Source organism: Orbicella faveolata, unplaced genomic scaffold (assembly GCF_042242905.1).
Source record: "Orbicella faveolata isolate gen_17 unplaced genomic scaffold, um_ofav_v1 contig_12, whole genome shotgun sequence".
NCBI classification, from domain to species: domain Eukaryota; kingdom Metazoa; phylum Cnidaria; class Anthozoa; order Scleractinia; family Merulinidae; genus Orbicella; species Orbicella faveolata.
Genome location: NW_028301539.1, coordinates 3335561 through 3354810, shown reverse-complemented (window position 1 = coordinate 3354810; position 19250 = coordinate 3335561). Strand labels below are relative to the sequence as shown.

At 39.7% G+C, this 19250-nt stretch overlaps 1 pseudogene across 3 annotated transcripts; it reads left to right on the top strand.

Moving 5' to 3' along the window:
• The first annotated feature begins 2878 nt into the window (after positions 1 to 2878).
• Positions 2879 to 18558, top strand: LOC110063652 (steroid 17-alpha-hydroxylase/17,20 lyase pseudogene; annotated as a pseudogene). Of its 3 annotated transcripts, none has more exons than XR_016205328.1 (2): positions 2879 to 3029; positions 16246 to 18558. The product of XR_016205328.1 is annotated as a steroid 17-alpha-hydroxylase/17,20 lyase pseudogene, transcript variant X1 (transcript). The 3 variants fall into 3 exon arrangements; XR_016205330.1 differs by lacking the exon at positions 2879 to 3029 and adding an exon at positions 13623 to 13732; XR_016205329.1 differs by lacking the exon at positions 2879 to 3029 and adding an exon at positions 13742 to 13894.
• Positions 18559 to 19250: the final 692 nt, after the last annotated feature.

Below are 19250 nucleotides of genomic sequence, written 5' to 3'. Positions count from 1 at the left end.
GAGTAACGTCTGCATACGAACCAAGTGGCCCATCAGGCCAGAGCTTATCCCGGTTTCCGTTGCATGAAGCGACTAGACGTATTTCTGCTCCCTCCAGGATGGGATGCTAATTCATCGCAGGGTTACCCCCAGCATTAAATTAGCCGGTACTCATTTATACACTTGGGTGGAGAGGGATCTGTGAGAGTTGAGGGTCTTGCCCAAGAACACTTAAGCAATAGACCACAAGTTTTCATGGTTTATAGGCTGATAAACCACGCGAGATGTTGGAAGAACACGAGAAGAATTCGTAAATCACGAGTCGCAGGCGAGTGATTTACGAATTCTTCTCGTGTTCTTCCAACGTCCCAAGTGGTTTATCATCCTATAAACCATAGGAAATTGTGGTCTATTGCTTTTATATAATAATTCAGAAGACACGCGAAATTTCCATGAGTTTACTGGCACAATAAACCATAGCTGATTGGCCAATCAGGGCGCGCGCATTGATTTGATTATTATATAAAACACCGGCTAGGATATAACTTTTCCCACTTTTGAAAATGCGTAAGGAGCTTTTTTACGTGACGTTTCATTCTTGTTCCTGACAATCTAGAACCAGCCGGTTAAAAGCAGGATTTAGCCTTTATCTCAGATTAGACCAATTGAGTTGTGAAATCCACTGCCAGTTTCATTATGTCTGTTATCTTTTGCTAAATTTCATACTTACCTTTTTTCTTATACTGTATTTTCATATTAAGTAGACATGTACAATGTAAACTATAACATAACATTGTCAGGTTATAGAAACACCTGGTTAAAAACACCTGTGACAACACAATACACATAAATGTACGCCTTACGGACCTATCATATCAACTTACCGGAAAACAGCACCTTTCTGATCAAAAGTTGGGAGTCATTGCGTATCCAAGTGTGGTTTTCCCATAACAAAAACTGAGTGTAGTAAAGCCCCTAAATACGCTATCACCTTTACAAGGCCTGCCTTTATCGCAAATTGAGCCTACGGGAGGTTCGACTTTTGACAAAAAGACAGGAAATCTTTTTCGTTCAGTCGCGACTTGAAGACCGTCATTGGTCAACTTGTGGTGTATGCGAGACGAACGGCCGGGGGAAGTCCTCGGTTTTCTCCTCGGACCACATGACTAATGCGCTAAACCGCAGCGAAATATCGAGGCCCAGGAACTAGGCAACACAGTAGCACGTGTTGCATCTCTTTGCGACGTCAAAACATTTTCAACCTAACCCTAACCCGATACAGGGGCCCATGACCTATGGGCTCTTGGCCGATATTTATTTACCCTGGTCCCAGGAGTTTTCATTCTTTGTTTTTTTGTTTTTGTTTTTTGTTTTTTGTTTTCTTTTTGTTTTGTTTTTTTTTGCTACTGAAAGAGAAAAGAGAAAGCCTCTAGGTTAGAACATTTTTAAGCATGATCCTCACTAGCGACGCAAGCATAAGCATAAGCATAAGAAATAAAGGATCCTTACTCCCTAGTGGAGACTAGCTTATGCTTAACTGTTTATGCTTGCTTCTTAAGTGAGGACCGGGCTTTAGAAATAATAGGAAAGGAAACCGTTTACAACGAACATTAGCAATTGATAGAACTGACTGCATGAACTATCTGTTCTTTTCTTGCGACGCACACTTCAAATTACCAAATGATCGTTTATTAGGAAAGAAAAACTAGCAAATGAGACAAAGCTAATGGGATATATACATAAGTCAGTTTGTGATCAATGGATAGCGGGATTCTTCAGAGAGAAAATTGTATGAAAAAAATTGAGATCTTCTATCGTATATGCAAACACTACATTGAGCCCCCTTTTTGGGGGGTGGGGCGGGAGAGATGGGGGTTATAAAATCTCCCGTCTGTCTCCCGTCTGGTCGCAGTTTCGTAAAGCTCAACCGTGACTGCCTTGAGTAATTACACTTAGTACGTTAAGTGCACAAAGCAAAACTTTTGATCTAGAACATCCGAATTCGCTAATTAGCATATTAAAAGTGTCTTTCAATTTACAGACCACTCAAAACGACTGGAGTAACACTGAGTTCGATCAAGGCAGAATTTTCTGGGGTATTTAAATTAACGTCTTGAAACTGTTGTATGTAGTGTCAATTCTCAACAAGAGAAATTTCTCGACTATAAACAAATTTTCAAGAGATGAAAATTTTTCCAAGTAGATGATGCAGAAGCTTTCTCATGCCATGATTCCTTTCCTTCACTGATGTAATTTTCAGAACATTCGTGATCTTTCTATTTCGTCTAAGTCCCTGTTTAAACGCCTTGCTGCTTTCTGGAATCTACTCCAGACGAAATGGTTCGACAAATTTCCCAAAGCGTTGGCGGAGCCACCGCAAACCCACGCACTTGATCTATCAAGGTTAATCAGATACGAGTTCAGTGTTTAATAGCAACATGATACATATATTAAACAAAATGGTTCCAGCTTCCAAGAATAGTTGGTCCTATTTACTAGCTATTATGAATTCAACGTGATGCAGTGAAAGAGAAACAGCCGTGAAACTTCATTAAACTATTAGGTGAAAGTTTTAGTAAAAGTTTGGCCAATTCGCCCGCAGTTCTTTTCCGATCGAGAGGTTGTTTTTGCGGTAATGATACAAACAACGCCAGAATAAGAAGTCAATTGTTCTACTTCATTAGTTTCCTGCCCTGTGGCACTGCGAATAAAAAATAACTCTGAAGCTATTGGCTAGATTAAGTGTGACTCGCAAAACTTGTTTTGCTGTGTGCAGTGTTCTTCTTTGTTTCATTGAGCGACGGAAGAGCTCTTGTTCCTATGCAAAGAGTTCTTTAATTTAATTGGTTCTCGGTCTCTTCACTGAGTTCAATTTACCACGGTCTATAAATAGTAATATAAATATCCCTGCAAGTTGTAAACCGAACGTGCGGTGGTACGCGTTTTTGACCAGTCTTCCTTTTGAACGTTGATATTGCCAAGTCTGCAAGCCGAGGAAACAACTGACACAAGGCCAGAGACATTGTCGAAGTTAAGATTTGAGGCTCAAGGTAGGAAAATGCGGCATGGAAAAAAGGACGTATGAGATAGTCATTGTAATCGTCTGTGAGACAACAAGGAATATTTCAGTCGTACTTGTTGAATATGTATCATTAGCTTAGATAGACTTAGACGCTACCTTCCCGGCTTACAACGGTATGCTTAGCATTTTGTCTATTTTAATGGAAAAATTCAAGCTAGTCCGCCCAACTTGTTTGTTTTGACGGCTCTGACTGGGTTCACGGTGACGGAACTCTGATACCACGATCGTCAGTCCCTTAATCACCGCCGCTAGTTTGAAGCCTTCAAGACTATAATACCTGGGGGGACTCCCACATAAAAAGAACGGGGGTGCTCTTCGGAAATTTTGCAAAGAATCCCTGAGAGGTACCAAGATCCTGTTTTGTGGGCGTGGCTTGAAATTTTTTCACCGCTAAGAAGTACCAATTCTGAAACAACACATTGACTGAAACTTTCATGCATAAACTGCTCGCTGATTAGCTGAAAATCTTTCGCTTATGCTTATGCGTATGCTTATTGCAACATGCCGGCGCCCTCACTGGACATAACAGCGACATAATCATAAGAAGAACGCAAGGTTTTGATATTCTTATGGTTATACTTATTTCGCAGCCGTTCTCACTAGCGCATAAGCTTCCTTTATGCTTATATTATGCTTGCGTCGCTAGTGTGAACCGGAATTAAGAGGTATCAAAACCGCTTTCTTTAGCCCCTGAAAGGTACGACGAGCACCCCCGTCATTTTTATATTGAAGTCCCCCCTTCCCCCCTCCCCCTAGGTTTAATGTCGATAATACTCGAATAAAATCTATTTTTGGTGTATTTTCAATCACATCTGGAACATGCGCACAAATACATGCGTGTATGGTAGTCGACAATCAAAGCTGTTTAACTGGTTTTTGGTGGAAAATTTATTGTGAATTAAGTCTGCTTGGTAAGTTCTCAGGGCTGTTTGCAGTATTACATTAAATTCTATATTAAGAGTTTATTGCGATCTTCAAAGTAAACTAAAGGAAAGTAAAGACTTAATTTAAAGAGGGTTTACACTAAATATCCAAAGCTTATAAACTCGTGGCATTCTATAATACTCATATTACAATTTCGATGGCACTAAGAATTAAAATTGAATAGCAAATACTATGTAATAAAAATATAAGATATAACTCTGATATAATAGCCGAAATCTAAACTCATCATTGTTATTAAAAAACGGAATGAAGAGCCTGCTCTTGACTAAAAAGTTCATTCCACATTGCGTATTCGAAACTAATGAGCGAGTCCCTTTGTCTTATACAGTGATAAACTGTTCCACGCTTTGAGTACGTGTCGTGGTGGTAAAAGTTCTTCCACCTTCGGTCTGGCGATTAAATCTAGGGGGAAATTAAGTTAACATTAGCATATCTAATCTGTGAGTAATTTCAACTATTTTTTCCATTCTGGCCTTCAACTCCGAAACAAACAGTGCCTCATAGAGTTTCTGTACAAAAGGCTCTTCACTTCTTTTCAGGCATTGGGCCACGTGGGGTGAGCGTTGTACAATTCTGCTTTGATTCGTGACTGAAAAACTCAAGTTTAAGTACCGTTCCCAAGTGTGTGACACATATGCAAATTGATTTCCTTCTGAAGGGTGTCCCAAAACAGCACTGAACTAGAAATGGCAAACTTTTTCAAAACAGGGCGAGTTTCAATTACCTTCCCGATTGATGTCAGTCTTGCCCATCTTTGTATACACTACACTATAATGGGTTCTCGCCTGCATGTGAGCTTTTCACTGGTTTGCCCAGCAGCGACAGCCTGTTTACTTTGGTTCACCAGAAAATAAAGTGATGAGTTAAGGCAGAGACCAGTTATTACTCGTTCCGTCTAAACTACGTGCAAGACCCTCCGTAAAAGCCACATTCCATTTGCTTGGGGTGTCTCTTTAAGTTGCTCAGGTATGAGCTGTTAAATCTTCGGCGATTGCTCAGCTATCAAATAAAATTTCAGCTCAGCTTTAAGAAGATTTTGCACACTTTCAGATCTCAGCAATCACTAAAAAAATAGCAATCAGTAGAACCCCATTCAGACCCTTTGCTCACAAAGCTCGCTTTACTCAAACACTTCTGCCGGAATCACGCAGCTCAATTTCAGCAAGAGAATGCTCCTCTACAGATCTATTTCTGTCGCGGTGAAACGTGTTCGTTTGGGTCCAACAAACATTTGCACGTGCTCACTAGCTGCAAAATAAAGAAGCCTTCGTGGCGCAGTAAATTAATAACAAAATAGTCTTCGTGGTGTAGATTCCAAGTTAGTCACGTACAAGTCAACTCGAAATGGTCGGCACGATTTCCAAAAATACTTTAGACAACAAAGCATGCAGTTTTCCTATCTGAACGTGACCCAAATAACTGCAATGAAATTTTGGAATTTTTCCACCAGCGTTTTATGACGATTTTAGAAACGAATAGAAACATTTTATCACGATGGAAAGAAATGATATCTTAGCACACCCTCTCTGCTAAGGATAGTATAACTTAGGAAGGAAATTCTGCAAATATACCCCTCTCCCAATGCATCGCTCGTTCAATGTCACAAAAAAACTCACCCTCCTCTGGGCATGATATGAGAGTGTTTCTGAATGTACAATTGTATGTCGGTCGTTTGTTGTTAATATCCGGAGGGGGTTATTCCCAGAACATTTGGGTAAAGATGTGGGGCTTCTTGAAACCTTTATCTATTTCATACCAAAATGTTTGCTTTTCAAATTTCTACCCTATTGCCACGGACCCGAAACAAAACTCAATAGCCTGTTTCAGAGCAAACACTCACCTGTCAATTCTTCGGTTTGCATAAACATTGAGAAGGACATCAATTTGGAAATGTTAATTAGATAACGCTTCCCAGAAAGCGAATTACAACAGCGATAAAAGTATTTTTCCCAGAACTATCCCTAACTGCGGACAAGAATGAACACACCACAACCTCTTTCAGACCAAAAAGCAAGCCTAAACGGCTCACAAATGACACCCTTTAGTGTTGCGTATTCCACTGTAGCTTAAGGTAGTAGCGCCCCCCCCCCCCCTCCCTACCGCTAATCCACCTCTCCCATCACCTCTTCCCAGGGTTCACATGTTACGTGCTCCAGCAAAATTCAAGACTAAATCCGGCTACAATCACTAGTTCTATTTCGAGCTATGCAAACATGACAGAGTCTTAACATTTTTGTAAATAAGATCGCTTTGGATCGGAAATGGTACCGGAGAAAGCCTCTTAAATAAACTTCAAAGACCACCCTTGCATGGATTAATACTTTATAATACTGCTCAACACTTTGTCTGAGCCAAGATAACAACTATTGTGTAAAGTTGTTACAGAGGCCTAATGTAGTTTACTGTCATCTGATCAAAAAACTTTGCGCGCATCCTTCTCGATGATAATTAAGGACGTGAGTCTATTAAACAAATCGATCCCTATCTTTGGACCAATTTCATTAATCATACGACGGCACGCTTGGTTAAATATGTGTCCGTATGTGTTCGTGTAATGACCTGGCAACAACCGCAGCTTCCGGTCACCAAGCACGTGTCTCCGGTAGCCGGTCCGAGGGCCTTCACGTTGACAAATAGATGATTTGTCTCGCTCGAGAAGAAGAACGAAACACTAGAGGCAACAGCGATGGACATCAGTTTGTTTTTAGACATATACGGTTTCCATCTCTTGAAATCTTTTCAAAACTGCGATCTGTAATAGCCCTCAAAAATGCGCACAATGTAAAGAATGCCTTTTTTTACGATCGGACTTTGTTATCACCCCCTACTCTTTTCTTCGAGTCACAATTATGAACACCCGTATTCCCGCCAGAATGTTTTAGATTTTTTTGTCATCCATAAGGTGACGAGAATTAACTCATGATCAGAACTTAATTCTCGATTCTGGAGAATCCGACCGGATGATCTTGACTGAATCAACTATCAACTGCTAAACTAACATCGAAGCAAATGTAACATTTAGAGCTTTAACTGACAAATGGGAGAACTTTATGTCTTTGTGCAAATGAAATTCACGCTTCACTAGTATAATCCGTCGTGACTTTGGCCTTGAAGGAAGTATAACTCTGCAGATGAGCTCTTAGTACCACACAATAAAACTCTTTAATCATAAAGTAGGCTAGGCTATTTTCATGGCAAAAACTTCGCTCTTGCAACAATCGAGAGCTATACACTTACGTAAGTCCGACACTTATAAAAATAACTTACGATCTGTGAGTCCTAACTATTTTATTTTTTTGTCTCATTGTTCATGAGGAATTTGTCGCCAAAAAGACTATTGTAATCAACTGTTTTGAGACAACAAGGCTTATTCCTTATCGTGACCAAACGTGCAGATGCATAAATTGAAACAAGTAAACACTCAGTGATTTGGCGCCTTTATTAGTGTTACTGGAGGTTTCGAGACGGTCCTTAGCCAGTTCTTTTGAAAAGCTATCCGTCTCACGAGATACTGTGGTTTCCAGTTTAGTAAGGAGCTTAAGTAGCCACAACGGCGACGCTGAGGACAACGTCGATTAAAAAATAAAATTTGTATTTTACCTTTACGAATCTCGCGGTACTCTAAAGTCATTTACTTTGTTTATCACTGTCACTGTCAAAACCGACTAACACAAGACTAAATCTGGAACACAGCGATAAATTTGAAACTGTCTGAGAAATTTAAAAAAAATTAGCCGTTGTGGGTCATTGCAGGCTGCTGTTTTGCAGAGGACGGTCAAGAAATGTATCAAGAATTATATTAAGCCGACAAGCACAGCCATTGTCCTGCTCATTGAAACTTTTGTTTAGCGACGTTCCCATTGCCGTTGCCGTTGTGGCTTTCTTAAACTCCCTAGTGTAGGCGTATGATATGTTGAAAGGCGGGTAATCAGAAAACAACTTCCTTTGCTTGTAAACCCATTTCTTTAAGTTGTAGCCATGCAGACGTTTTTTCGCGATTAGTGTTCATTCCGGCATAACGGTGTGGTCAACGAAGCAACGCCGAAAATCAGAAACAACTTCCTTTGTTGCTTACACTTTCCTTTAAATTGTGGCCGGGCGTTTTTTCTCGATCAGTATTCTTCATAACTGCAAGGCAACGCAACGCCGGCCGAACTGAGCAATTATCAGTGTCGCAAACTTACAATGGGTCGCCACTATAATATCACAGATCCCGTGGAGGTGGAATTTGTGTCGCAGGTTTTACTTGGTAAAGTACTGAACATATTAACTACTAATTGTAGATACGTATAAGCTAGTGCTTCGAAAGACAAGAACAAAAACGTTTTAGTCGTTTTTTCGCGTTCGAGCACGTGACTTTTGCAAGCCATATATATGTTCGTCTCGTGTACAGTATTCCTGACCGGTAAGGCCTGTTTCATGCTTGCGACATACATGTAACTACATTAGACACCGTCACACATTAAACGAGGCTCAAATTGGTCTTGTATGTAAAACTTTGGATCTACCAAGTTGTTAAACTGAACGTTAGCGTTACAGTTGAATCCACCAATAAACATAAAGTTTATCGGCGAAGAAAAAATTGATTCGGCTTCAAGATGCTAGAGAAACATATCGAGCATATACACATGGATGCCAAATTCTTAGGGAAGACTAAATTAAAAGTTCTTGATTTAGTTAAAAAAGATATATCAGTAGAATAATTTAAAGGATGTTAATTCGACTGAAGCAGTTGTTGATCAGTTATCTGCCTTCAGAAGAAGTAGTTTCTCCCGAAGTTCCGTCATTTTGAAAACTTGAGAGCGAAATGCGGTCACTGGATGTGTCGCTATTGCAAACCAGTCACATTGAGATCACTTTTCTAAACTTTAATTTCGGATATGCGGTATTTCTTAAATGCTTGCCCTCCGTTTTCAAACTCTACTGACAAACGGTATCCCCCGTGGAATTTAAAGAGATTTTAAAATGATCACTATTTCCCTGTATTACTAGTTTGACAGTACACTGCGCAATAAAGGTTCAGTAATACGAATTTCTGTTCGGCAATATTAGTAGCCGGTACCCGGCTTACCAATTCAAACGATTATAACAAATACCAAGGACACGTACTGTGTTAATTCTACTATGATTGCCTTTCACAATTGGCAAGAAGATATGAATTAAGTTGACGGAATTTTCTTACAAACCAAAGTTGTATATATTCTCTCTTTCCACCCACGCGAGTCTTTATAATATCACGGTTGCTGGAATAAGTTGCGCCGCTTACTCAACTGAGAAAGGGGGAATCAACCCCCCCCCCTCCCCCCCCCCCAAAAGACTTCTTGCATGGAACTGGGAAATAAACTGATCTAATGCAAGAAACAGCTCATCTCGTATGTAAATATAGTGTACACTTAAGCTACTTCCTCAAGTACCAATTCAGGTTTCTGTGCTAAATCTAGAAGTGAAGAGGGTTGCTACCTTCAGAACTTTCCGTTAGGCGGCTCATTTACGTAGCTAGCGTTTGACGCAAGTTTAACCGCAATGCGCAAAACCACCCTCTTAATTGATTGTATTGTCGCATGGTTCGTACCTACTCAGGCTGCGGTTGAGCGAGTTGTGAGCGGCCAGACATAGGATAGTCTACGTGCCCACGGTCGAAAGTTGCCATATATTTTTAATTCGGCTGTATTCATTAACTTAGTTACTAATATAATATATATATACTAATTAGCCAATGAGACAAAAATTGATTACCTAAACGAGCTTTCTGTGACCTAAACGAAAAAAAGCTGACGTTGGATGGGTACGCTCTTAAGGCTACGATCACGCACACACCGTGAAGCCACACACAAATGTATTAGATTCAATACTTTATATTTCTAATCGGCAGTTGAATCCCTCTATTTCGAACTCTCAGGGAAATGGAAAATAGTTCGAAATAGCGAGAGTTCGAAATAGACCATAGTCAATGACTGAAGAGCAAATTCAAGAGAAATGATTTTGAGTTCTAAATAACGGGGAATTTGAAACAACCGAGTTTAAATTAGTGGAGTCCAACTGTATTCGCAGCTGCACTGTTTTAAATAAGTGAACACTTTATTTAAATATCTGAAGTCGTTGTCTGCACGAAGTTTTCAAAAAATTAATTCCAAACCTGTAATTTAAACAGGGAGGTTGTGCTTTACTCAAATACTTGAAACCAGCATAGCTAAAACTCGAAGGATCTTGGCCGCGGTATCTGATAAATTTTGAAAACTGCTTCCAAAAGGCATCGTGAAGATCTCTTTTCAATCACCCCTTTCCGCCTTCCGAAAATTCGATTTCTGATAAATTCTGCTTCAGACACTAAGGTATTTTACGGATAAAATATATAGGGAATGATGATCTGTATCTGGATAACACAGAAAGGAAAACAGTTTGAATTTCAAACTAGAAGGTCTGGAAGAAATGTCATTTAAATAAATTGAAATAAGCCAACACTATGTAAGGGCGCCTCGGCTTTTTATTTATAATTATCTTTCTATGGGCTAGAAAAGGCAACACATGAAAATTTATCGTGTTTAGTTTGCAAGGATAAATACGGATGCTGTCTCGACAAAATTAAAATCATCATCGTCATTAAAGAGATTAGTTCTCGAAATATCTTTGCACGTGCTGCAGACCTATGTACGTGCGATGAGCACGAGCTTTCTTGGAAAGGTTCCGAGTGAATGTGGAGCCTGTCAGCATTTCTGTTTTTCTTGTAATTAGGAAGATGTACGCGTTCATGATCATGAAGTGATTTCTCCCATTTTTTCGGTTGCATTGGGACTTAGTCTTCAAATTACAAACAGCAGTGACTAAGAAATGCACCATGCCAATTTCTTAAAACACGACTTTTTAACTCGAGGAATAAAATAAAGCATTAAGTAATCATTCTTAATATACATTTTGGTTGGAACTTCGTGACTTCTGAACGAATCAATGATTTCTGAAGTGTACAAAAACAATGGTTGAAGAAACTGGAAACTTAACTCTGCTAATTATGTCCCAGACATAAAAATTTGACCTCATGCAGTACATCAAAAACAAGACAGGAAAATATGTAAAATATTATCACGAGAACCTCTAAGTTCGCTACTTTCACATCAAAAAGTTAGCTACGGATAAAAAAAAAATTTAAGGCGAACGTATGAAAGGGAAAATGACCTATTTCTGATTTAAAACGGATTAACATGTATAGAACGTTACTTTAAAATGTTCATAGTGTTTTAAACAGTGTTCTTTTGAATCACTTTGTGTCAATAAGGTTATCTTTGTAAAGTGATCTTAATTTGGAAACAGTTCGTCAAGTTTTCGACTAATTGTAGATGAAAGTCCAAGTAAAAAGGTCAACCTTGGACTTTGCCTGTAACTATATTCTTTAGATTCATTTCTCAACGAAACTCGTAGGCTCCAAAAATCGCACTTTGCATACGCCGGACTTCAGTTTTTGTTAGCCTAACTGGTTAAGAAAAAGCTTGCAGAGCAACAGACAGAGCTAGATGCATCACATTTCAGTTGGCCTTCAAACCTAGGCCTTTAACGGGACATACTTGATTTCCTTGAAGTTTTTCTGATATTACAATCTGTTTTGCTTATCAAAAAGACTGGTCTCCTGGGTAGAGGCAGAGAAAAATCAGTGTATGAAAGAAACAAACGCCATGAAATACCGGTTGCCGGTTAGTGGCATTTGCACTTTTAGGCCACGTCAGAGCTGAACAATCAATGCAGTATGAGTAGAACATCACTTTTTCGGACATTTCCCTTTTCACAGTGACCTTCACCACTAAACCGCAAACCAATATTTGAATCTGGTCCATAACAGGATGAAAAACGAGTACATTTTGCCCTCAAATTGACAGCACTTACAATAAATTGTTTGGCACTTTTGTTTGGCACTTAGCTTTTGCACAAGGGTGCCAACAAAGTCGAGATTTCCTTGTTGCTCCATCTGTTTCGCTAAGTCATTTTTCTTACAGCCGGGTTGGCATGCAATCTATAATAATCAAACGGAAAAATTATTTTGATGAAAATTACCTCCGGTCAACACTTTACTTCAACTTTCTGTAATTCCTAACATTTAATTACTAACATTTCTCTTCTAGAATTAACCCTGTAAACTGAATGTACGTGCTCATTTTTCTCCCAGACTGATTCACTTAACAATATAACACGTATATAAAAAATATTTAGCTTTGAACTGCTAAGAGCAGGTCTTTGTCTTTAATAATCCGAGATTGTCTGTCTGTGTGGCTTAAGATTGCCTTTAATTCGTGCTATATTTAGATTCTCGCTTCATCTAATCTAAGAAGGTCACGAGGTTTGCTTTGGATACTGTGTTTAAATTTCTATATTGCATCAATAAAATCGTATTTATATAAGTTTACTTTCAAGCTTACTTGCTGTGATTTTTTGATAACGGCAAGAAAAGAAATTAAAACTCATTGTTCCAACTATTTGAAATATTCATGAGAGAAACCGAATATTCTGCATCCAAAAATGCGCTCAGAAATACATCTTTTCACCCCCCAAGATAACAGAGAGCTTTATGTAATCTTAAAATGTTAGTTCCACCGGTGCAACATATATTGTTTAGACTGATAATTTCCCAGCATGAACTCTAGTTTACTTTGTCATACCAACATGACATTGCATTTCTTTGCAGAACATAACAAAGCATTTTATTTCAGTGTACGTGAGCTCTCTAAGGTCTTCAGTTGTGTTTACAATCGATTCTACAGCCATGCATGTTGAATAATCTTTGTTTACGTGATCTCGACCTCCCAACACGTGGACGCGGAAAAATTGCATCGCGTGACCTGACCTTTGAGACTAAGTAGTTAATTAGCTCTCAGATCATGGTAGCCGTGGTCTATGACTGTGTGCGGAATCTAGCGGTTTTTGAGGTGTAATATCTGCAGAAGACAAAATTTCTTCACGAATTCTGCAGAATTAAATGCAGTTATTATGTAATAATTGATCAACTTGTATAGCTGGCTTCTTAAAAATATTCACAAGAGCAGATGAAAAACTCGCTCAAGGAAATAGAATTTGGACCCTCAAAACGCGATTTCGACATCCCTTCGTGTCCTAATATAATAAAAAGTACAAAAGCAAATATTAGCTTTTCGAGAACGGCTGTTATCTCCATGGCATTACGCGACAAACAAACACAGTTCGACAAAAATAAATTACAACGAGACTGTCTACGGAATATGCTGATGTACTTCTGTTGTTTCGTGAAGTGGAACAAAAACGTGACTCCATGCCAAGAAACACTGTTTATTTCAAGGTTGGGTTACACTTCTTGTCAATGGGGGAGCTATGAAAAATACTGTAGTTGTGCAATCTGATGTATTACAAGCTGGTGCATCTCGTTACAACCGCCTATTTCTATGTAGATTCGATAAACCCTCACTCTAGGGCCCGCCAAACACGTGGGCGTTGAAAAAGTCATTAATAATCACAGCGCCGTGATTCATTTAAATCAATGAGATTTCACGCTATGCGGACTTGAGTTTCTAATTTTATCCTCGGCCGAGACGTACAGCGACACGCGTGTAAACATGCGGAGAACGTCATGTTTGTCACGTAGTCTTCGTCTATATAAGCATCTCTAACATAGTTTCTTGTCTGTGGGCTGTCGTCTCGCGAAGTGCAGACCTGAGAGCGCGATCTGGTGAAGAACAGAACAGAGAAAATCCGGTTCTCCTTGCAATCAAGGTACGCTTGCTGAATTCTAATTCAAACACCGCAGATTGTGATACTTTTTGAAAACTTTTTGGCGTGACGAGTAAAGTTTTCCCAGTTTGCTGTTTGACCTCAAATGGGTTCTCGAGGCATTCGCAAAGCTGTACTTCGAACCGGCGAACGGCGAGCCTTTAGGTAGTTAACATTTTTTCTCTGGGGTAACATCTTGATGTTTCGTGTAAGCTCTGGGGGTTATCGTGCAATCGTGGAGTTCATAAGTTGAAATAACAATGTTATAGCGGCTATTTTTTTTGGAGTAGTTCTTGTACATAGTGCAGTTCAAGAGCTCTGTTAACGCCCATCGCAACAGTGCGAATCAAAGAAATTTTTGCATTCAAGATAATTCCGGGAAATTGAAGCAGGACAAATTTCGCGAGAAATTTTTACAAGTCTTTTGATCTTTCCAATCCACAACTTTTTGGCTTGTAAATAAGACTAGCTGAAGTTAATTAGACCTCGAATGTTTACACATATCGTTATTATTGCTAGCAATGTTTAAATAGCTCAAAAACCCAGAACTTTCATTAAGCATGATCAGGATTTCAAAGAAACAGAATACTCCAATTCTTCTTGCTCATTTTTCAGCTCACTTTTATCCAGTGTGTGTCTTCGATAATATAGTTAATTGTCGAACTTCAATATCTCATATCAAGTCAGTTTTGGTTTCTTTTAAAAGGGAAGTATACACGTTGTTTCAAATTTATTGCAAAGAGGAAGCAAACAAAAAGTTGTAGTTCTATAGAGCTTTAAAAAGTTCAAGAGTTTATGCATTTTTACTAAATTTCGGGGAGTTTGAAAGGAACCGATCCTAACCTGCTTATAATGACCGGCCCTTAGTGTGGCGCTTGCAAAATATAGAGTGCTTGATTTAATCTCCTGTCCTATTCAGCGAGCAGCTATGTTTTCTCAGTTGTACTTTGGCAACATAGTTATCTCTCTTGAAAGTTTAATTCTTGCAGACTACATGTGTCGTGGAGTACAGATATTGACGGTGTTTTCACTCACTTCACAACGACTTCTTTAACCTAACACGTGAACCTAACCCATGTGCAGTACTAATACATGCGTGAGGCTTTGGTAACGGTTGATAGTGAAAGGTTTACCCAGAAAAATTGAACACGGTCTCAGGCATGTTGTGCCTGATCTATTAAGCCTGGTGCGTCCCTGTTGTAACTTGTAAATAAGAGCTGTTTTCCCCTGATTTTTCTCCAAAATTGGATGTCTCTGTTTGAAAGCCGCGACTTTAAAGAAATAGATAACATGTGACTTAAATTTCTGTTACATGCATGTTAAGATAATAGAAATTGTGTGACTAGCACAAAGTCCGGAAAGGCAAATTAAGTATTTGGAACAAATCCTCTTTGAGATGGCGATGATAAACGCAACGTGACTTTTGTCCAAAATACAGGCTTTGTTTTATCTGAAAAAAATTCCATAAGCCGGTCAAGCTATGATTGGCCTTGATGCTACGAATTTGATTGGCTAAAAAGTGGATTTTGTTCTTTTCTGTCCTTTCCACGTGCTCGTTTAGCGTTAACCACGTGCACGTGTTTATGTTTATGTATGAATGCTAAGGTCAAGAGCCTTGAGCGAATTCAAATCGACTAACGTGAAATCCAAGGCGGCTCATGTAAGCTAGCCATAATTGTAACCTAAATATAAAGCGGTTTATCTTTGAAGTCTGATCTTTTTCGAGCTGTATTTATAAGTATATCAACTTCCAATTTGGGAAGGTTGGGAATTCAGTCGAATCAGGTACGGTCCGTTTCATATGGCCTGAAACTTTATAGTCAGGATATCGCCTGCGTCGAATTGGAAAACAGTTTTTTAAAAATAGTTTAAGGTCAAGATCGCGCTCATTCGGCCCGTCTGCTAATTAAAATGGAAAGTGGCGACTAAATATAACTCAGTAACAAAGTTCAGTTTGATAAACATTTTGACTCTGACCTGAGAAAGACCGTATGATGATAAAAATATAAAACAAGCAAAATTATGTGCGAAGTTCTCCCTATTAAAGGGGCTTAGTCGTGTATAATACACTTTTTGGCATTTCCACAAGAAACGGGAAAAGTAAATAAAGAGTTTTAACGAAAAAAAAAAAAAATAAAACAAAAATTGCAAAAATAAAATTTTCAACCTCGAGAAAATTCGGTCGGTAAAAAGAAACGAGACTTATTCAGTTGAACTGAACAAGTCTCGCTTTTTTTGAACGCGTCGTCATGTACTGACCTGTCAAAGTCTGTTTGCGGCTTTTTGAAGAAGATTAAAGTATCGATTTCTAAAAAAAGGCCATTTGACGCATTAACACCCGCTGGGCAGGTCAATCAACTCAATAAACTTCGCTCGACACCCGCTGGTGAGCTAACGAGGAAACCGGCGTAAACCTGTGGGGTTTTGTTGATGCTCAGAGTAGGTAGCCGAATATTTAAGGTTATTTAAAAACTTCGAACGCGTGTAACTAGTCAATTACTACTCGTCTTTTTCAGAATTCTTCAAAGATGATTTTGGAAATCGCCCTAGTTTGCTCCTGTGTTATGCTCATCATATTCCTGATCCAACGTGCTCGTGGACAGAAAGTGTTATCTCTCGCACCTGGCCCCAGTCCCTACCCGCTGATCGGCAACATGCTTCGTCTGGCGGGAAAACCTGGTCACCAGGCAATGACTGAGCTCGCTGAGGAGTATGGGAAAATCTTCACGCTCTACCTACCCGGCGGTCAGCGATGTGTCGTAATTAATTCAATAGATCTGGCGCGGGAGGCGCTGCTCACCAAGCGAGACGATTTTTCAGGAAGGCCTTCAACCTTCATCAGCGGTTATCTGTCTCGCGGAGGCAAAGACATAATTTGCGCCGACTTCACGCAAACCATGATTCTTCTACGAAAGATCGCACACTCTGCACTGCGCATGTACGGAAGTGGCTTGCAGCACCTGGAGGGGCTGATCTGTAGCGAAGTTAGCCAATTAGCGAAACGAATCTCCGCGCACGAAGGCGAACCTCTTGACCCCAAGAACGACCTTCAACTAACAGTTTTGAACGTCATCTGCGCTGTTGTTTATGGTGAAAGCTATGATATCGAAGACGAAGAATTTCAGCGCATAATCGAGTACAATGATGATTTTATCAGGCTATTTGGAAGCTATCACATTTTAGACTTGCTTCCGTGGCTGCGATTTCTCCCCTTGGAAGACGTGAAAACTCTCCGCAAATCAAGAGCCATCAGAGATGACATCCTGGGTACTAAATACCGGGAGCACAAGAAGAGATTCGAAGAGGATAACGCGAACAATAACTTCGAGATGGAGGATTTGACCGATGCGCTGTTGAAGGCTTACCACGAAGCCAAGGAAGAAGATGGAAAAGTCGAGCAGCTGTTGACTGAAGATCACATTGTGATGACTATGAACGATGTTTTTAATGCTGGCCTCGAGACAACGGCCACCACCCTGCGATGGCTTTTTGCCTACATGGCCCACTACCCAAAGGTCCAAGCGCGCCTTCATGCTGAGCTGGATGATGTCATCGGCTGTGGCCGCATGCCGTGCTTGAAAGATCGCGGGAACTTGCCATATTTGGAGTCCACCATTGCCGAGGTCCTCCGCATTGCAGCCACCGTGCCTCTGTCGCTTCCTCATAAAGCAACTTGCGACACGACACTTGGAGGCTATGATGTGCCAAAGGACACCATGCTGATTACAAACGTGTGGGCTATGCATCACGACAAAGACGAATGGGAGAAGCCAGAAGTGTTTAACCCCGAGAGGTTCTTGGACAAAGAAGGGAAGTTTGGCAGCTCAGAAAGAAAAGTTTCTGCCGCTGGAGTTCGTAGCTATCTGCCTTTCAGCGCTGGAAGGCGTGGTTGCCTGGGCGAGTCGCTGGCTAAGACCGAGATGTTTTTAATCGTTTCCAGGTTCCTACATCAATTCAAAATTGAAAATCCTCCTGATAAACCGCTTCCTGATCTGACAGGCCGTGTGGGCGTTGTTTTAATGCCTGGACCCTTCGAAGTTTGCATCAAAGAGAGATTTTAAACAAGGAACATAAACAATGTAGATAGCTTTTTTCGAGAACTGATTTTCTTTTTATCAGGACAGAGAATAATATACTGAATAAATTGAATCCTAACCCATATCCTGGAAACTAACTGAAGGAAATGATCATAACAAGGGACAATATATTAGTATTTAACAGATTTCAACAGTAACTCGATAAGAAAAATAAATTCGAAAAACCCACCCTCTGAATTAAAATGGAATAGTTCGCCACTGATACCTCAAATATTGATCGTTTTTCGTTTCAAATGAAGTACGTAGTCCTAGGTCAAAAAGGAATTGAACTTAGATGAAATCGATCCTCCATGAGGAGCAAGACGTAGTTCACATTTTGGGAATCATAGCTCCGTTTTAAATTCATTTTTTCTGTAAATCTTTTAATTGAAACGCAAAGCTTAGGTTAAAACAAATTTTAAAACATTTGAGCGGATCTGTTAAAATTAAATGCATTGTATATACGCTATCAAACACTTGTATATCTCCAATCAAAAGGTCGCAGTAAAATCCCTGACATTTTGAAGCTTTTAGGGTACCGTGGAGTAGACTCAAATGAATTCAGTTTATACGCTTAAAATACAGTTTATGAATATGTATTTTATATTTACAACTGTACAGTAACAGAAAACGCTGCTGAGATATACGAATGTTATTTAGTCATAATATTAGTTCATAAAAGTAAACAAAAAAAACAAACAAACAAAACAGTTCCAATAGTTCATATCAATAAAAACTATTCTTGTGAAACTATCTACATTTTGCATATCTTGCTTTTTCAGGGCCTGTTTTCTAGTCTCCGCTTCCAAATTTAATGCCGTTGCGCAGTCGTATGTTTTTATTCAAAATTTCACGTTTACTCAAAATCTTGGGTTTGTTAAAAGTTTAACTCCATCCAGTTTTACGTGGCTTCCTTCACGGGCTGCAAATTTTTACTTGAGACAAATGCGCATGCGTACTTTTCATTGTATTAATAACGTCTCCCACAAGGATAATACCAGCATTTACAACTGTTATAAATATTGTTTACCCTCGTAAGCGGTACCGTCTTGTGATGACTGTCCTGGCGTGACTTCGCCGTCGCGTTAATCTCGTTACGTACCTGAGTTACAGGCTGTCTGAAGCATTTTGCTTTTGCGCTATAAAATACATTAGTTGCATATTATTTGGGAGGCCGAAACTCAAGATCAGTCGATCACATAGATCTCCTTTCCCCTTCGAGGCGGCAAAAATCAGAAGAGAGAACTTCCCTTTCATTGTTCGCCCGGCGGGCTTAGATCGCCCGGGTTAGACCGGCAAAACGGCAAAGTACATATCGGAACGTTTTTGTCGCGTGCTCAGATCAACACATCGAATCCCTGCTTCGCGGAAAATAGAGCAACTATTTTGCCGTCAACGTCGCTTGAGTTGCTTGGATTAAATTTAGTCAATTCATTGTTTTACAC